Source organism: Bufo gargarizans, chromosome 3 (assembly GCF_014858855.1).
Source record: "Bufo gargarizans isolate SCDJY-AF-19 chromosome 3, ASM1485885v1, whole genome shotgun sequence".
In the NCBI taxonomy this organism is placed as follows: Eukaryota; Metazoa; Chordata; class Amphibia; order Anura; family Bufonidae; genus Bufo; species Bufo gargarizans.
The window spans coordinates 422,065,207-422,085,873 of NC_058082.1; positions in this window are offsets into that span (position 1 = coordinate 422,065,207).

Genomic DNA, 20,667 nt, shown 5'->3' on the forward strand with positions numbered 1-20,667 from the left:
GGATAGGACTCACCCCCTACACTGGACATGCCCGTTGACCATATACTCTGGACCACCTGCTAAATGATCTTGGGGACATCGGCATTAGAAATTACGAGACGGAGGAGGACCCCAATATAGACATCCCTGAGGAAAAATAAAAGGAAAAATATAATATTCGTGTTAGTGAACATATCAAAAAATATTAATCAAAAATTTAAAATCATCACAACTGAGTTGGGCACAATCTTAGGTTACACAAAAAAATAAATATGAGTCCAGTCTACATTCCAGAGGAGATACACAGAAACCCCTATAGGAAGACCCCCAAATTGAAATCCCTGTTGAGTCCCCTTGGTTCACGTGTATCTAGTATATTATATTTTTCCTCAGGGATGTCTATATTAGGGTCCTCCTCCGTCTCGTAGTTTCTAATGCCGATGTCCCCAAGATCATTTAGCAGGTGGTCCAGAGTATATGGTCAACGGGCATGTCCAGTGTAGGGGGTGAGTCCTATCCATGCTCTATTACCTTTAAGCTGAAAAATATGGCTGATGGATGAATGAATTTGTGGTGCCACGGGAGTCATTGTCATTGAATATGACTGACACTCGTGGTATCTACGAGACCCTAAAAAACTCCTAGTGGAGGGCGTCTGCCTCATCAAGTGATACTGATGAGACAAGATTGCCTTCATAAAGGAATGGTCAGTCAGATGTGGTCTCCTCAGAGGGATGTATTGCTGAGGAGATACGGCAATTATTCTGGAGGAACCATATCAAGCAAAGTGTGATTGTAGAGATCTTTGGTGTGGAGAAAACACCATAGATTGAATGTTGGAGGTATTTTAGAGCGAGGAGGGAGGAACTCACACCTACAAGGATGTGTCCGGAGACCAATGGAATAGTGGTAGGAGGAGGAGTCGGGTGACGCGCTCGCTATGTAAACTGACCGCGTCTCCATGACGACACCTACGTCACTAAAAAGGGACAGGATGGATGCGCTACAATGACGTGGAGCAAAGTCTGCCTCCACGCCATTGACAACTGGTGACGTCAGTTAAATAATTTTTTCTATTGGCTGTTGATCAAAAGGGACGCATGCGCATTGGAGACCCCGGGACGCCGAATGAAACTCGTTCTAAGACGATCCGGAAGAGAGGAAATTAGACCCCATGGACATTATCCCCTGTAGGAGAGGTAATGGAACTTAAGATATATTGCACAAGGACGCCATTTGTTAATGGTTATGTATATGCACTAATGCTAATGAACGGATGTACCTGGGGGAGGGTTTAGGTAATTGATTAGGCACTATATAAAACACATGTTTCTGTATTCACTTTATTGCTTGAGAAAGACCGGGAACGGTCGAAACGTCGCATTCCCTTGCTGTTTTCTATGGAATAAATCCACTTTATTTACCACAAACCGACGAGTGCTGCGGATTTTTTCGTATTGCGGAAGCGCACAGTGGTCATAACCTCAGGAAATGAGCAGTGTAATATGCAATGTAAAAATCTATGGAGTCAGCAAAGAAGGCAATATGATAAATATCATTTGCTGAAGTGAGACAACCCCTTTAATCCTATACTGCAAGGACTATATCCTAAGTTTAAGAATACACCTCCCCATGTGGCCCTATTGGAAGATGCATTTGACCCAGATCCCACCTGCTGTGATTGAATGCCTAGGCCGAATATATTCACACTGTCTATTTTGCATATGCCTTAACCTAATTCTTTCAGGACAAAGACAAGAAGAAGGAGCCAGAATGTTACTGTGTCTTGTGTATATACATGCTGTCTGTTTTGCAGGTCACTGGAGATCAATGTGGTAAGACGCCAGGGACAGCTTGTATTACAATATGAGGTAATGCAGTGCCCCAACCCAGCAAAAGGGTTAACATAATACTAGTAAGTTTTATGTTGTGATCTGCTGTTAAAACACTTATTTTCCTATGTGCTATGTGGAAGATTTATCAAACTGGTTTAAAGTTGAACTGGCTTAGTTGCCCACAGCATCCAGTAAGATTCCACCTTTCATTTTTTACAGCTCCTTTGGAAAATGAAAGGTGAACTCTGATATGTTGCTATGGGCAACTAAGCCAGTTCAGCTTTACACCAGTTTGAGAAACCTCCTACACCTTCCCGACTCCAATCAGGCAATAACTCCCTGGATTAACGACCCCTCTCTAGTAGCTCTAGCCTGTAATAATATTACACTCCAGAAATACATCCACTTGAATTCCTTTATTGTACTCCCCATCACCACCTCCTCAGGCAGAGAGTTCCAGAGTCTCACTGCTCTTACCGTAAATAATCCTCTTCTATGTTTGTGTACAAACCTTCTTTCCTCCAGACGCAGAGGATGTCCCCTCGTCACAGTCCTGGGGATAAATAGATGATGGGAGAGATCTCTGTACTGACCCCTGAAATATTTATACATAGTGTTGCAGAGCTTCAAGGTATACCCTCAATATCTTCACTTAAATCCCCTTGTAGCTGAAGAAACAGGTCAATATTCAAGAGTGACTGGACGACACACAGTTTGGGAGTCAATTGACTTTACTAGGCATGCGCACCTGGTTTCAAACCTCCAACAGCCTCATTTACATACAATACATTGATTACTATGGTACAAGGAAAGGTGGGGTCAGACAATAGCAAGGGCTGATGGGAGGTTGAGGGGGTAGGGGAAGATGTACAGACTAGAAAGACATTCAATAAGTGGCGATGTTTGCCACAATGCTCCCCCAGAACCAAGCCGGCATACACAGTCTGATCCCAACGGATCGGCTTGGGGATGTCCGGAGGAGCGCTCACAGATCACTTTTCAAGTTCAGTTTGTCTGGATAACCTGTCGGCGTTGCCATTTTGCTTCCCAGGGCGGTAGTGTATGGTAAAGTCAAAAGGCTGCAGCGCCAAACTCCAGCGCAGCAGCCGGGCATTGTCTACTGACACCCTGTTCAGCCACACCAGCGGGTTGTGATCTGTGAATAAGGAAAAGGGTTGTCCATACAAATAGGGCTGCAGCTTTTTAAGGGCCCACACCACGGCCAGGCATTCTTTTTCTATGGCGGCATAGCTTACTTCCCGGGGTAAACGTTTTCTGCTTAAGTAAGCCACTGGATGCTCGCCGCCATCTTCTCTGACTTGGCTCAGTACTGCCCTCAATCCAAACATAGAAGCATCTGTGTGGACGAGAAAGCGTTTAGTTGGATCGGGGCGGCAAGTACAGGTGCATTCACAAGAGCCGTTTTTTTATTCTGGGGTCCAGACTACTATCTTAGGAAGATTCTTGCGGGTCAAATCGGTGAGGGGTTTGGCCAGGGTACTGTAGTTGGGTACAAATTTACGGTAGTATCCTGCGGTACCTAGGAATGCCAGTACTTGAGTTTTGGTACGAGGGGTTGGCCATTTGGCTACAGCTTCTACCTTAGCTGGTACGGGTTTTTGTTGGCCGCTCCCTAACCGTTGTCGTAGGTATTGGACTTCTGCCATCCCTATATGGCACTTACTGGGTTTCAGAGTTAATACTGCCTGCCTAATATGGTCTAGTACGGCTCCTATGTGGGTCAGGTGTTCAGTCCATGAGTGGCTGAAGATCGCTATATCATCTAGATAGGCGCAAGCGTACTCCTGGAACCCACCCAATAGCCGATCCACCGTCCTCTGAAAAGTAGCCGGAGCATTTTTCATCCGGAATGGCATGACCTTAAACTGGTACAGGCCAAACGGGGTGACAAACGCCGACTTAGGGATGGCCTCTTCGGCTAGGGGAATCTGCCAATACCCCTTACAAAGATCTATTGTGGTGAGGTATTAGCCCCTGGCCATTTTGTCCAGGAGCTTGTCTATCCGGGGCATAGGGTAGTCATCGGATACGGTCTATGCAGAAGCTGGTAGTTCCATCCCGCTTCGGCACCAGAACTACTGGGGAGGCCCAAGGGCTTTCAGAGGGCTCTATGACTCCTAGTTGTAGCATTTCTTCAATTTCCTTGCGCATATTATCCTTTATGGATTCAGGTATGCGGTAAGGAGGTTGGCGGAGAGGGGTCTGCCCTGGTGTTTCTACTCTGTGGGTGGCTAACGGGGTGTACCCGGGGAGATTAGAAAAAGTGGTTCCTTTTTCCCTTATTAGACTATGAGCCTGCGCCCTTTCCTGGGGACTCAGCCGTTCACCTAACTGAACCTCTTCCAGGTCCTCTTTCTGGCCCTCTTTCTCTAGGAGGTCTGGGAGAGGTAAATTGTCAAAGTCCTCAGCGGCAGAGGCGCAAATAGCGGTCACCTCTTCTATGCGCTCGTAGTAGGGCTTCAGCATGTTCACATGGAGCATGCGTCTGCCCCCTGCTCCAGCGCACGGGACGATCACATAGGTGGTATCGCAGATGTGCTCCACCACCTTGTATGGGCCCTGCCAGGAGGCCCGCAGCTTGTCATTAGGGACTGGCCGTAGGATTAACACCTTCTGCCCGACCTGAAAGCTACGGTCCCTGGCCCCCTTATCATACCATCTGCGCTGTCGTTGTTGGGCCGCTTGGAGGTTAGTACGTACCGTCTGGGTCAGAGCCTCCAAGCGTTCCCTAAACTCCAGCACGCATGGGACAATAGGGGTACCGTTCGTAGTTACCCCTCCCTCACAGTTTTCTCTGATAAGGTCTAAGGGACCCCTCACTCTCCTCCCGAACAATAATTCAAAAGGGGAGAATCCCGTGGATTCTTGGGGTACTTCCCTATAGGCAAAGAGCAAGTGGGGCAAAAACCGTTCCCAGTCTTTTTGAGTGTCTATGAACGTGCGGATCATCTGTTTAAGTGTTCCGTTAAACCGTTCACAGAGCCCGTTGGACTGGGGGTGGTAGGCGGAGTTTAAGATCGATTTCACCCCACACACTTTCCGGAGTTGGTGGGTGACCTCTGCAGTGAACTGGGTGCCCCTATCTGATATAATCTCCCAGGGAAATCCCATACAGGAGAATATTTGCATAAGGGCATCGGCTATAGTCTCTGCATGTACATTGGACAACGCCCCTGCCTCTGGGTATCTAGTGGTGTAGTCCACTACGGTCAAGATGTATTTCTTGCCGGAGGGACTGGGTTTCGCTAGGGGTCCTATTATGTCTACAGCTACTCGACTGAAGGATTCTTCAATTATGGGCAGGGATCTGAGTTTGGCTTTATAGCGATCCCCTCTCTTCCCTACCCTCTGGCAGGTATCGCACGTTTGACAGTATTGTCTAATATCCATTGAGATACTTGGCCAGAAGAAGTTCTGCGTCAGCCGATGTTTTGTTCGGCTGATTCCTAAATGTCCTGATAATGGTATATCGTGCGCGATGCGCAGCAACTCTTGTCTATACTTTCGGGGTACCACTAACTGCTTAGTGGGCACGGGTATGGACCCTGCTACTACCTTCTCTGCATAGCGGTATATGAGACCTTTGTACCAAGCATATCTCTCTCCCTCCAACCCTCCTTGGTCCTTGTTTATCCTATCTTTATATACCTGCAGGGAGGGATCTAGGGCCACCTCACTGCCAAATTCCAGGGGGGCATCCCAGGGGAGAATAGGAGGGGTGTGTGGCATATTGTTTACCTGAGTCTCAGAGTGATCGGATGGAGCCGTGGTACGTGCTTGCTGCCGGGTAACAACCGGGTAGGCCTCTTGGATAGTTGGTTGAGGGACAAAAGCAGAGGTGAGCTCCCCCAAGTTGTTGCCCAAAATAACATCAGCGGGCAAATCCTGCATAATTCCCACCTCCACGTTTCCATGCCCTGCCCCCCAATTCAAATGCACCTTGGCAGTGGGAACTTTGTAAATTGCTCCCCCTGCCACCCGTACAGCTAAACAGTCTCCGGTGAGGGTGTGCTTAGGCACCAAATGACTTCGGACCAGGGTTAACGTGTCCCCAGAGTCATGTAATCCTTGTATACTCTTCCCCTCCATGTGTACCACCTGACGGTGCCCCTGGCGGTTGTTTGAGGCGGCTTCTATGGGGTTTTCCTCGTGTAGGATCCCCAGAGGCTCTTCTATTGAGGTGACTGTGGATGTTGGGAGCACAGATTCTCTTTGGCAGCAGTGTACTGCAGCCCGATTGGGGGGAGGAGGACCCTGGTGGTTCCAGTTCTGGCGAGGTCGGTTACGTGGGCAGTCTCTCTGGATATGCCCCTGTTGGTTGCAGGTGTGGCAGCGGATCGGTGGTCGGGTATTGTACCTAGGAGGGTACTGGTTGTGGCTCGCAGCTGGTCGTGGGTGAGCCAAGGTAGTCACTGCTGGCAGAGGGGTGGTAGATCCATACGTGCTCCGGTGTGGTGTGCGTTGGTCTCGCCTGGTGTCTTGGAACTCGTCAGCTAGCTTGGCTGCCTCTGGTAGGGTACGGGGTTTGCGATCTCGTACCCAATTTTGTAGTTCTGTGGTTAGTCCATTAAAAAACTGCTCCATTACTATTAACTGGAACATCTCTTCCATAGTGGTGACCCGTGTCGCTTCCATCCACCCCTTGGCAGCCTGTTGTAGTCGGTGTGCCCATTCAGTGTGTGAGTCTTTTGTTTGTTTCTTGATGTCCCGGAATTTGAGTCGGTATGCCTCAGAAGTAATGGCATACCGTGCTAGGATGGCTTGTTGGACTTTGTGATAATTCCTGATGTCTTCGTCTGGGAGGGTTCGGTATGCCTCTGCCGCGTGGCCTGACAATCTACCTGCCAACAGGGGTACTTGGTCGGCTGGGCTGATGTCGTGTAGCTGGCACAACCTTTCAAAATCCTGTAGGTATTCGTCAATATCACTTTCTCCTTCTGTGTAATTTTTAAAAGCTTGGTAGGGAATCTTAGCTTTTCCCTGGGTAGTGCTGGTGGGTGCTGGAGCTCCTTCCCCAACTCGCTGAATAGCGTTTTGCTTAGCTACAATGTACTCGTGTACATCTGCTATCAGTCTTTCTAGTGTCTCCACGGAGGGGGTGTTTGGGTAAAAAGCTAACCTGCTATTGAGCTCTCTTGTAAATTCCGTTGGCTCTGTCTCCTATGGAGTTGCCGCAGTGGTCGCTCTGTCCCCCTCCATGAGTTCGGCCACAAGAGTAGCTTTGGTTTTGTTGCTGGCTTTTTTTCCCCTGGCTTCCAATAATTCCTTTAACGTAGATCATTTCAATGGTGCATAATTCGTCTCCATTCACCGTTCGTTCGAATAACTGCACATATTCTTGAACTCCGGTATATATCCGAATGGCTGTTTCAACGAACTGCTGCTTTGCTGTCTGGTTTGAATCCCGCCGCTTGCCACCAATTGTTGCGGAGCTTCAAGGTATACCCTCAATATCTTCACTTAAATCCCCTTGTAGCTGAAGAAACAGGTCAATATTCAAGAGACAATTTCCCCAGTGACTGGACGACACACAGTTTGGGAGTCAATTGACTTTACTAGGCATGCGCACTTGGTTTCAAACCTCCAACAACCTAATTTACATACAATACATAGATTACTATGGTACAAGGAAAAATGGGGTCAGACAATAGCAAAGGCTGATTATTAGATCTCCCCTCAGTTGTCTTTTTCTAAAGTGAATAACCCTAATTTTGATACTCTTTCAGGGTACTGTAGTCCCCCCCATTCCAGTTATTATTTTAGTTGCCCTCCTCTGAACCCTATCCAGCTCCCCTATGTCTGCCTTGTTCACAGGAGCCCAGAACTGTACACAGTACTCCATGTGTGGTCTGACTAGTGATTTGTAAAGTGGCAGGACTATGTTCTCATCACGGGCATCTATGCCCCTTTTGATGCAACCCATTATCTTCTTGGCCTTGGCAGCAGCTGCCAGACACTGGTTTCTACAGCTTAGTTTGCTGTTCACTAAAATTACTAGGTCCTTTTCCATGGCAGTGTTACCCAGTGTTTTACCATTTAGTATGTACGGGTGACTTGCATTATTCCTTCCCATGTGCATAACCTTACATCTGTCAGTGTTAAACCTCTTATCTGCCCAAGCCTACAATCTATCTAGATCCCTCTGTAGCAGTATACTACCCTATAATCTGATCTGGATCTGCAAAGATGATGAATACAAAACCGCCTTTAATAACTGTGAAGGTCACTACAAACACCTAGTTATGACCTTCGGACTGAGTAACGCACCCGAAGTCTTTAAGGACTGAAGTATATCTTTAGAGACCTTCTGTATATGTGTGTAGTGGTGTATCTAGATGATATTCTGATATTCTCTCCACACCTTGTCACAGATCATATTACTCATGTTCAAACAGTACTTCAACGACTGGGAGAGAACAGACTTTATGCAAAATTCTAAAAATGCGTCTTTGAAGGGTCTTCCTTTCCTGTTCTTGGCTACATAATTTATTATCGAGGCCTACAAATAGACCCAGAGAAGTTGTCCACCGTGTAACTGACTTAACCCATCTGTTTTCAGTGCGATCCACCGCTTTTTAGGTTTTGCAAACTACTATAGGCAGTTAATAGTCCACCTTCTGACCTTGATGCTACCTATTTCTTCTCTGGTTCAAAGGGGAGTTAATGCAAAAAAAATTGGACCCCTGAAGAGGAATCTGCCACTTTCACATGAGCGTATTTGCAATCTGTATATGGCCCATATTTTATGTTCCAGAATCAGCTGCACATATTCACATGGGTGTATAATTTTCATTAGTATTTGAAATCTACAGCATGTCTGAGTTTTGTGCATATTTGTTTCCAAATACGAATGTTACAGTCTATGGAAGTGCATAAAAAATGCAAGAGGGAAAGAATATGCATGTAAACCCTGATGAAATCCTAAAGCAATACTGATGGTATATCATCAGTATTCCATGTATATTCCAGAGCCCGAATACAGATGGATCTCAATACACTTGTGTGAAAGAGGTCTTTCAGACCCTGAAGGGACCTTCTCTTCTGCTCCCATCGTTCATTACCCAGATGCTACCAAGCAGTTCTTTTTGGAAGTAGACACATCGTCCAGAGGTGCTGGGATAGTTCTAACACAAGCACTAACATGTGTTATTTTAATGGACTGTGACTACTGGCTGCCAAAAATAGGACATTTCCCATGTTTGACCACTATGATGGCCTGACGGCCCCCATAGAAATCAATGGGCCCCATTTTTAACAGCCGTTCTACAGAATGTCATTCGTCTGACGGCAATTAAAAACGTTTTGGTTGCTAGGAGATGCTGAGGCAGGGTAATCTCCTCCAGAGAGCAGTCTAAACCTAGAGAGCAAACATCAAAGAAGCCTACAGCAAGATGCCACACTTCACAAACACCTCATCTCACTGGTCCAGGAGCAGCCAGCTATCTGGAACAGTGCAAGTGATGTGTACCATGACCTCCACCGAAAAGATGGTGCCTGGGCGATCATGTAACGACCCTGTTGGTGTTTTTAGGGGGTTGGGAAAAAAAGGCCAATTAAGTTCATCTGTTTTCTTATGGTTGTTAAAAAAGGATGGTAAACAGATGTCAAACAGCCGTTAAAAATAGACTGCTGGAAAATGGACAAAAAAATTGTGACGTCCAGATACAAAATAGCCACGAAAAACTAACAGTTTCCTGAATTAAACAGTCGTTTTTATTTCACTGTTGCATGAATATAGTCTAATAACTAGTACACTTCTGCCTTAATCCACTATGAGTATACTTGCCAGTATACTTGAGTATACTTTTACATGTGGTACCCAGGGGCACATTATTATTATTTTTTTAGACATGGTTAAACATAAATGAGCAGAGACAGAGTTCTATAATCAATGCTTCACTACTAGGAGATAAGCGCTGACTTGCACTGTAAGCCGGGGGAGCTGTGAGACCCTTTTTTATATTCATGTTTAACTAATATATATCATTGCAGTATGATCATCTGGTCAAATATTTTAGTAAAATTTTGTGTGTAAACCCTTAGGCTGGAACTACATGGAAAAATGTTCTGGTATGACCTTGCAATTTCTGTCATCAAGTGCCTGATGCAAGCAAGAGTGGTGCACTGAGTTGGATGTAATTTTATGCATTCCACTGAGATACAAATCTTGCATGATAGTCAAACTTATAGGGTCACTTTACCAAAAATCTCCATGGGGTCCTAACCATGCACCAGTAAGGCTGGGTTCACACCTGAGCGTTTTACAGCGCATCTCTGGTGTGGAGGGTCATACCCACCCAGCTTTCCAGGTTAATGATACCTGAGGAACTCCAAAGACAGAGCCAGCCGTCAGGAGGGAAGAAGACCTCTACCAAGTATTTGCTCAAGGGTTATTACCAAGAATTAGGTGTCTGGACCTTGAGGGTTTTGCTGCAAGTAGAGTAAGAGGAAATCCCTGAACCTAGGAGGCCTGTCTCGAAGTTAACCTTGTTGTAGGTGAAAACCTGAACCACCATTGTTAACTGCATGATAAAGTGTGAAATAGCTCTGGAACTGTGTTATCTGGCTGTTTACCCTACTACATATTCATGCAGTAAAGTTGACCGGTTGTATGAATACCTGAGTTACTCCATTATTCCACCTATCATTACACGGTGTGTCACCGTTCAATTGACACTGGCGTCACGACATTTATGTACTGCCTGTTCCAGTATCTGCCCAGATTGAAGACGACAGTGAATCCCAGGTTAGTGGGTTACCCTGCACTACAAAGCCCAGCATACCTAAAGCTACACTACTGACCCCCTGGGACACTGCATCGCTCTTTTTGGCGTCACGAACAGGATCCGCATGCTTCTGGAGTGCAGAGAAGTGTGAACTGTGTGCTTTAACTATTCCATCACCGTATTGCAAGGACTGTACCCTTTATTCCCAAGTCGGTGGATTACAATTGTGCCTGGGAGGAATCGGAGGCGCTGTGCTGTGTTGCGCTACCCCCAGGAAAAGAAAATCGTGGTTGTGGATTACAATTTATTAACTTCTCAACAACCCTGCTTGCTGTCAGGGAATGGTGACCAAGATGGCCACCGGCCGCCTGGAGTGAAGTTTCCCGCGCTGCTGAGGACCTTCGTGGGCGGATCCCTTCAAAGACACCGAAAATCCCGCCCCTCGTCATCATCGCACCGCCGCGGCCCTGTGTCTTCTACGTCACCGCGGTCTCAGGAAGTCCGGAGTCTCTCGAGATTTGGCCTGCGCAAACCCGGCGATACCGGTAAGAACTTGTATCCGGAGGGAAGGGGATTGTTCCGGCCCTTTTAGTCGCCAGCGGCCGCATCTTATTAAACTAATATTTCAGAGCCGGGAGTTCCCGAGCAGCCGGCACCAGGAGAACTTGCGGCTTCTAATCCTCCTATGGCCCCCAGCATGATGCCCTTTACTATGCCTTACTATTTTGGGGCCCCATGGTTTCCCCGCTATAAAGGGGAGGCCCATACCTTAAGAGACTTTAAAGAAAAGTTTCTGGCATTATTCAAACTGTACCCCATAAGTGCCGATCAGCAAATGGAAATCCTGCTAGCACAACTAGAGGGAGCTGCCCGCAGAGAGGTATTATCCTGGCCTGCTGCTGAAAGGACTACTCTGGAGCAGATATTCACCCGACTCAGGGCCACTTTTGAAACGAGGACTGCCTCAGAGGTAAAGATGCACTTCTTTGGCAAGAAACAGAAGTCCGGTGAGTCCCTCCGTGACTATGCCCTATCACTTCAGGAGGCTTTGGGGGCTGTAATCCAGATAGATCCCAGGGAGGCTGATAGTCAGGACCAGACCCTGAGGGAACAATTTATTACCGGAGTGTCTAGTGAGCAAATAAGGACTCAATTAAAAATGCTGTCAGCCCAACACCCCAGCAGTACCTTTCTGGATTTTAAAGAGCTAGCTATAAAAATTCTGGGGTCAACAGTATCTACGGAGGTGAGCACCCCACCTGAGTTGCCAGTCTGCAGGCCAAAACCGCTTATCCCTAACCAGGCTGGGGCCGGCCAAGCTGTTCAAGCTGCAGCTACCGATACTATCGCCATGCTGACAGAGCAAGTAAATCACCTCACTAAAACTCTAGAGAGAGTGTGCAGAAAAATAGAGGAATGGGGAAAAACCCATAATGTCAGAAGAAGAGTTCCTGTCACCTCCTAGGCCGTTCCCACCTCCATACCAAGAGACTCACCCCAGGGATCCTGGGAGGCGTAATAGGGATCGCAAGCGGCCCGTGTGTACATACTGCAAAAAGGTGGGACACACAGAATCCACGTGCTGGCAGTTAAACGGGCAACCCCTGAGGCTGAGGACCACCCCTCGGGAGGTAGAACGCTAGGTCCAAAAGGATCCAAATTGGTATGTAGGATCCCATCCTAAAATCAATGTAGAGATTAACGGGGTCCCCTTTGAAGCCCTATTAGATACTGGGTCTCAGGTCACTACTATTCAGCTGTCCGCCTTTGAAAGATTCTGGGACACCAACCAATTGACCCAGCCGCCTGAATCCTGGGTAGAGATTATCGCCAGCAATGGCAAACCAGTAAAGATTCATGGATACTGGGAACCCACCCTGCAGGTGGGAGAAGTAACCTTGCCTCAACAGGGGGTGATAGATGTACAGGCCGGCGACAGAGGAGGACATCCTGTCATTCTAGGCACCAATGTCTTCAAAAACTGTTATTCAGAAATACTTGCCGTATTACACCAGACTCTGCCCACTGCTTCCTCTGCATCCAAGAGGGTGATTCAAAAGACTATCACTGTGTTAAGTGCCCAGCAGAGGTTTGCTAACGGGAAAGGAGAAATTTGTACTGCCAGGATCCGTGATAATAAGCCTGTGACTTTGCCTCCTAATTCCCAAACTCTGTTATGGTGTCGTGCTGTCCTGGGAGTCCAAGGCCGAGATTATCCGGCCCTGGTGGAACCAATCCAGATGGAGAACTACCCTTATGTGAGAGCTGCCAAGTGCCTGGTCTCCCAAGGTAAAGTACCTGTCCGTCTGATTAACCTGAGTGATCATCCTATTGCGCTTACTAAGCATTACCCTGTTGCCCAGCTTTCTCAGGTGTTCTTCCAAGACATCATTCGTCTTCCAGTGACAGAAAAGCCGCCAGCTGCAGTCAGCGGATGTCCGCCGGTGCCCCAGTCACAAGTGCCCTGGTGGGAAGAGCTCCATGTCGGGGACGAGACTACCCCCCAGCGTCAACAAGAAGGGATACTACAGCTTGTCAAAGAGCACTACCAGGCCTTCAGTAAACATGCTACTGATTATGGAGAGGTTAGTGCCATACAACACACCATACCTACTGGCTCTCATCCTCCTATAAAGGAGAGATACAGACCCTTACCGCCTACTTCATATCAGACTGTAAAAGAAATGATCCAAGAGATGAAAGACTCTAATGTAATCCGGGACAGTCGTAGCCCGTGGGCAGCACCCCTGGTCCTTGTAAAGAAGAAGGATGGTGGTATCCGTTTCTGCGTGGACTATAGGAAAATTAATCAAATAACCCACTGCCCTATAACCCAGATGCATACCCACTGCCCTGCATTGAGGAGTCACTAACTGCTCTGGGCTCTGCTGCCTATTTCTCCACATTGGACTTGACCAGTGGCTACTGGCAAGTACCCATGGCCCCGGCAGATAGGGAAAAGACTGCTTTCACCACTCCCATGGGCCTGTTCGAATTCAATTGTATGCCGTTCGGGTTATGTAATGCCCCAGCAACTTTCCAGAGACTAATGGAGCGGTGTTTGGGTCACAAAAACTTCGAAACAGTGCTGCTGTATCTAGATGACGTCATTGTGTACTCAAAAACATATGAAGACCATCTGAAACACTTAGCAGAGGTCTTTGAAATCCTTATCAAATATGGCCTGAAGGTAAAACCATCCAAGTGCCACTTGCTCAAACCTGCGGTAAAATACCTGGGGCATGTGGTAAGCGGAGAGGGCGTGCAACCTGACCCTGATAAGTTAGCGGCTGTCCGTAACTGGCCGGTCCCCACTACCGTCAAAGAGGTGAGGGGTTTCCTTGGTTTTGCCGGCTACTATAGACGTTTTATTCCCCATTTTGCTAAAATAGCCGATCCTATCCAGGAACTCTTGAGGGGGCAGCCCAAGAAAAGTCCTAGAACTCCTGTGCCCGTTGAGTGGAATGAAGAAAGAGAGATAGCGTTCCAATTGTTAAAAAAGAAACTGACCGAGCCTCCCGTGTTAGGTTATCCAGACTACAGCAAGCCCTTCCATCTGTATACTGATGCTAGCAAGCGAGGCCTGGGGGCTGTGTTAGCCCAGATCCAAGAGGGTAAAGAAAGAGTGATAGCTTATGCAAGCCGCTCCCTGAAAGGAGCTGAGAAAAATGACCAGAATTATAGTTCCTTCAAACTAGAGTTCCTGGCATTAGTGTGGGCAGTGACGGAGAAATTCAAAGATTATCTAGCCGCTACCCCATTCATTGCATTCACTGACAATAACCCTCTGGCACATCTAAATACAGCTAAATTGGGGGCTTTGGAGCAAAGATGGGCCTCTCGCCTCGCCAACTATGATTTCTCTGTAAAATATCGTGCTGGACGTACTAATGATAATGCTGATGCTTTATCCAGGCTTCCCACAGAGACAGCTCCCGATGATGTGCGAGATGCTTGGGAAGATGTAGAAATGCCGGCCTTCTACAATAAATTTGCTCAACAGGATCAGGCTCGAGCTACCAGTGACAGAGCTGCAGTTCCTTCACCCTCCAGTAGGCCTGAACTCAAAGAAGAAAGGTGGGTGAAACTACAGTCTGAAAGTAGAGTGCTGGGTGAGTTGTTGGACTTCATTACTAGTGGCAGAGCCCCTGAGAGGATTCGGCGTAAGAGTGCAGATCCTGAGCTCATCAAACTGTGGAGACAGCACCATCAACTCTTCATACAAAAGGGCCTATTGCTACGGAGAAGCCTAGATCCAGTGTCCAACGAAAGGGTGCACCAGATTCTCATACCCCGACGAGATGCAGGTATGGTGCTGGAGATGTACCACAATCAATCCGGTCACTTTGGGGTCCAAAAGACTGAGGCTAACATCCGCCAGCGGTTTTACTGGGTGGGCATGAGAGAGGACATGGAGAAGTGGTGTCGGGAGTGTGTAGCCTGTGCCTTAAAACGAAGTGAACACCATGATCAGAGGGCACCACTGAGACCCATTGTAAGTACTCGTCCTCTTGAACTTGTAGCCATTGACCATGTGAAACTGGAGCCTAGTCGCTCAGGGTATGTGTACGCTATGACTATTATTGACCATTTCACTAAGTTTGTTGTAGCGGTGCCTGTGAGAGACCAGACGGCCAAGACTACAGCCGAACTGTTCTGGAAACACTTCCTCCTGCCCTACGGATGTCCAGAAAAGATCCTCACCGATCAAGGACCTGCTTTTGAGTCCCATCTGTTCCATGAACTGTGCCGCCTACACAACTGTAAGAAGATCCGGACAACGGCCTACCATCCTCAAGGTAACGGATTATGTGAAAAAATGAATCAGACTTTGATAGAGATGCTGAGGGCCGTGCCTCCTGAAACCAGAGGAGATTGGCCTAATCTGTTGCCACAGCTCATGTTCACGTACAATCATACCATACATTGTTCCACCGGGTATACTCCCTTTTATTTGATGTTTGGGCGCCAAGGGATATTACCTGCTGATCACTCCTTGGACGTACACGTACCTGATTGCATCAATCCATTGCCTAATACCGACTGGGTTGCTGAGCACCAAAGGCGATTGAATACGGCCCAAGCTATTGTTCAGGAACGTATGGACTATGCTAGAGACCGACAGCAGAGAGACTATGATCAAGCAGCCCATGCAGAACCCTTGACAATAGGGGCTGTGGTATGGTTAAAAAATATCCGCCGTACCAGTAAACTGGACAGTAAATGGGAGCAAAGTCCCTATGTTGTCACTGCAATCCCAAATGTTGGAACTCACACTTATGAGATCACCCGGGAAGGCAGGGGATCCCAAATTGTACACCGAAACCGGTTAAAGCTCTGCCTGACACCAGAACCCAGTGCCGAGAGTTCTATATCTGAACCCCGTGTGTCAGAGTCATCAATACAGCCCGAGGATCCTATGCAGGCTGTCAGTAACCTAAGGTATGACGCTGATCCCATGCATTGGCTTCTGACACCATGGTTGAACTTGTTGGTGCCCGCTCCAGCACCTACTGTACCTTCACTTCCAGAAGAGCCGGTTCAAGATGCCCCGGATCCAGTTCCCCCTCTAGTGGATCCTGTTGTCCCTGTTGTTCCTGACCAAGGTCTCACGGATGGAGATCCTCCTGTTGCTCCTCTCTCTTCTACCTCGTTGCTAAGGGAAGAGGAGACCCCTGTGTTGAGAAGGTCCACCCGGATGACCAGGGGACGTCCGCCAGTCCATTTAGGAGACTTTGACTATGCTGGTGGTGTCTCCTCCCGAACAGTTGCTACTAGAAATAGCTTGCTTGACGTTTGTGCGCAAGAATGGACTCCTCCACGTGAGCCCTTGCCTGTTCTACACCCACAGGAAAACCCTGTGTAGTTCCTTATTACACTTCAGTCAAGAAAAATAGACTAACCTGGTTCACCTTAAGTCCGCTGTGCCAGGTCAGCGGCCGTGCCTAAGAAGTAAGAAGACGCCCCTTTTCCTTGCGTCATTTGTTCATTAAGTCACAAATGTTATATTTTCTGTGTGAAATAGTTATTTATCATATTTATAATGTAATGTTTAAATTATGTACCATCTGAGGCCGGTTCAGGCATGTGTCTGAGTACGAGGCCTTACTCACGTTAAAGTCTGGGGGTGTGCAGCATACGGGTAGGCTACCCGACACTGCTAGATTGTAATATGCGTTTCCCTTTAAGCTAGTCAGGCCTGCTTCAGGCAATCCTTGTCACTGCCAGCAGAGGGAGCCCCCAGTTCAGTATAAATAGGCTAGGGCCTAGCCCAGGAGTGTTCAGAAGTTTCTAGACTCAGTGCTGAGAGAGTCAGAGCTCAGTCAGCAGTGCAGAGATTGCATCTCTGGTGTGGAGGGTCATACCCACCCAGCTTTCCAGGTTAGTGATACCTGAGGAACTCCAAAGACAGAGCCAGCCGTCAGGAGGGAAGAAGACCTCTACCAAGTATTTGCTCAAGGGTTATTACCAAGAATTAGGTGTCTGGACCTTGAGGGTTTTGCTGCAAGTAGAGTAAAAGGGAATCCCTGAACCTAGGAGGCCTGTCTCGAAGTTAACCTTGTTGTAGGTGAAAACCTGAACCACCATTGTTAACTGCATGATAAAGTGTGAAATAGCTCTGGAACTGTGTTATCTGGCTGTTTACCCTACTACATATTCATGCAGTAAAGTTGACCGGTTGTATGAATACCTGAGTTACTCCATTATTCCACCTATCATTACACGGTGTGTCACCGTTCAATTGACACTGGCGTCACGACATTTATGTACTGCCTGTTCCAGTATCTGCCCAGATTGAAGACGACAGTGAATCCCAGGTGAGGCTACTTTCACACTTGCGGCAGTGTGATCCGGCGGGCAGTTCCGTCGTCGGAACTGGCCGCCGGATCCGCCGATCTGCTGCTGCCTGAAAGCATTTGTGAGACGGATCCGGATGCGGATCCGTCTCACAAATGCATTGCAAGGACGGATCCGTCTCTCCGCTTGTCATGCGGACCGACGGATCCGTCTTGTACATTTTTCGCATTTTTACCGATCTGCGCATGCGCATGCCGGAACGACGGATCTGGCATTCCGGTATTCTGAATGCCGGATCCGGCGCTAATACATTCCTATGGGAAAAAATGCCGGATCCGGCGTTCAGGCATGTCTTCAGTTTTTTTCGCCGGAGAAAAAACCGTAGCATGCTACGGTTTTCTCTTTTGCCTGATCAGTCAAAACGACTGAACTGAAGACATCCTGATGCAAACTGAACGGATTACTCTCCATTCAGAATGCATGGGGATATGCCTGATCAGTTCTTTTCCGGTATAGAGCCCCTGTGACGGAACTCTATGCCGGAAAAGAAAAACGCTAGTGTGAAAGTACCCTTAGTGGGTTACCCTGCACTACAAAGCCCAGCATACCTAAAGCTACACTACTGACCCCCTGGGACACTGCAATCTCACAATACATTAGTAAGTGGCTTATATTAACTTTCTCTACATAATAAATGCCACTTGCTGAAGTGAGTTAACCCCTTTAAGGACCAGTTCAGTTATGAAGTCACTTTGTGGGTCTTACATAGTAAAAACAACTATAACAGACCATTTTAGAAATGTCACCCCTCAATTTATTCAAAACTGACTTTACAAACTTTATTAACCCTTGTATTAAAGGAAAATGGAAGTATAATTTCTAAATTTCACAGTTCTTTGCAGATTTTTCATTTTTCCTGTAACACAACAAGGGCTAATGTAACGTCCCAATTGGCATTACCACTCCTATATCCTGGTTCTGTCTGTATATGCAATAACCATGTTATCTTATGCCTTCATTCCAGGTCCTCTATGTAGTGTGCATTTATTCCTATGTATTACTGTTTGTTCATGTAATAACCTGGTTCCCCAGCGGGTGGCAGCATACTTGGCAGTGCTACTCTACATAGGGTGGAATCTGGCTTTCCAGCTCTCTTATACTCTCCTCCAGGGAGAAAGTATGATCTAGTTAGAACCAGTTAGTTCCTGTACTCCATGCTGTAGGAAGAACAGCAGATGCTCGTCCCTGTGGGACTTAGCTCTCTCTAAAAGCCAGACAGGACAAGAAGTTCCTAGGATCACAGTGAGAGACAGACTTAGAACAACAGCATCAATCAGAAAGGAAAGCATTTCTATTTAATATTGCTGACATAGCAGAGCTGAGAGAATACACTACAGATTCAGCAGAGAGAAGTTTGTTTAGCAGAAGTTGTTTGCCTGACAAAGTCCTGCTAAAACCTGTTGGGAGCCAAGACAAATTCAGTGCATTGTTTAGATCACCGTTTATTACAAGTTAAAGCAATTGTTCAACGTTTAACCAAGTCTGGACTCAACTTTTGTCACCACCAGACATCTGAGAAGCTCTGACAGATGCCTTTCAGAACCTCCTCCTTGAGCTTCCTTTGTTTTGCTTTCAGTTCCTCAGCTCGTTAGCCTGTCTCAGCAGTCATCTAGTTGGACTGATTGCATCCCTATAAATTCCTCCCCATAGTGCATCAGTGTGCGGTTTATAGTTCTTCCTGGAGTGTGTGTGTATGCTTATCCTACTTCCCAGTCTTCTACAAGATAAGTGTTGTGCATTCATTTGTGATTTTCTGTTTGCTGGATCCCAGGTGACCCTGACTCCCTCCGTATCTAGTGTAGGGAGCCGGTGGTCGTGTCCCCTCACTATTATAGGGTGTTCAGGTGTTATACAGTCGAGGTACGAGGATATGCGATCGTCTACCATTGGGATTTTCGCATAGGCTGAGCAGTCAGGGAGAGTGCCAGGTCTGATGCAGGGGTCTCCCTTTTTGTTCCTTAGTTTTGGATCCAGTCAGTCGTATATTCATTTTGTGTTGTCTTGTTTCCTGTACACCTTCCGTGACATTATAAACCGCCAAAACCGTCTCAAGCATGGATCTGGTTTCACTTTTGACTGAACGCTTCCAGGGTCTTTCATTGGAGGTAGCTGATCTCCGTAAGACTCTTTCTCAGTTTCAAGTGACCAGTTCAGCTTGCGTTCATGGAGTTTGTTCTGAGCCTAAGATCTCGCTCCCGGATACGTTCTCCGGGGGTAGTGAGAATTTTGTGCGTTTTAGAGAGGCTTGCAAACTCCATTTTCGCCTTCTTCCCCATTCCTCTGGTGATGAGGAACGGAGGGTGGGGATCATTATATCGCTGCTCAGGGGTAACGCTCAGTCGTGGGCCTTTTCGCTGCCGGTGGGGGCACGGCCCCTCCGTTCAGTGGATGAATTATTTTTAGCCCTGGGTCAGATATATGATGATCCGGATCGTATTGCTTTGGCTGAGTCTAGACTACGTCTGTTATGCCAGGGTAAACAATCCGCAGAGATATACTGCTCAGAATTTCGGAGATGGGCAGCTGATACTGGTTGGAATGATGCTGCACTCTGAAGTCAATTTTGCCATGGTCTTTCAGAGGGATTGAAAGATGCATTTGCCTTTCATGAGAGGCCTACTTCCTTGGAGTCTGCTATGTCTTGGGCCGTTCGTATTGACAGGCGTCTTAGAGAGAGAGGAGAGATCACTCCTTCCTGTCATACTGAATCCCAGGACAGTGCAGCGGTCTCTTTCTGTGCGCAGGGGTCTAAGTCGCTGTCAATCCCTTCTGAGCAGGAGCCCATGCAGCTGGGGTTGATTGCCTCTGACAATAGAAGATTCAGCCCGCATGGGAAGGTTTGTTTTTGTTGTGGAGGTATAAATCATTTGGCAAATGTTTGTCCCTCTAGGAGATTCAGGCAGTTTTTTGGGAGTAATAAAGAAACAAAAAGGAAAAAATCCTTTAAAAATGTTCCATCTGTTACCATTGGCAGGGTTGAGGCGGAAATTGAAGGTTTTCCGTTTGCTTGTAGTTCCTGTTTTGTCCTGCCTGCCAGGGTGGCGCTAGAGAGCAAGAATTTTTTTTGTGAGATTTTTCTAGATAGTGGAGCAGCTGTCAATCTCATTGATAATCAATTTGCGATAACTCATGGTTTCCAGGTATGCACTTTGGGAAAGAATATTCCTGTTTTTGCTATTGATTCCGCTCCACTTTCTCAGAAATCATTAAAGGGCATAGTTCACAATATCCGTTTAATTGTGAGTGAT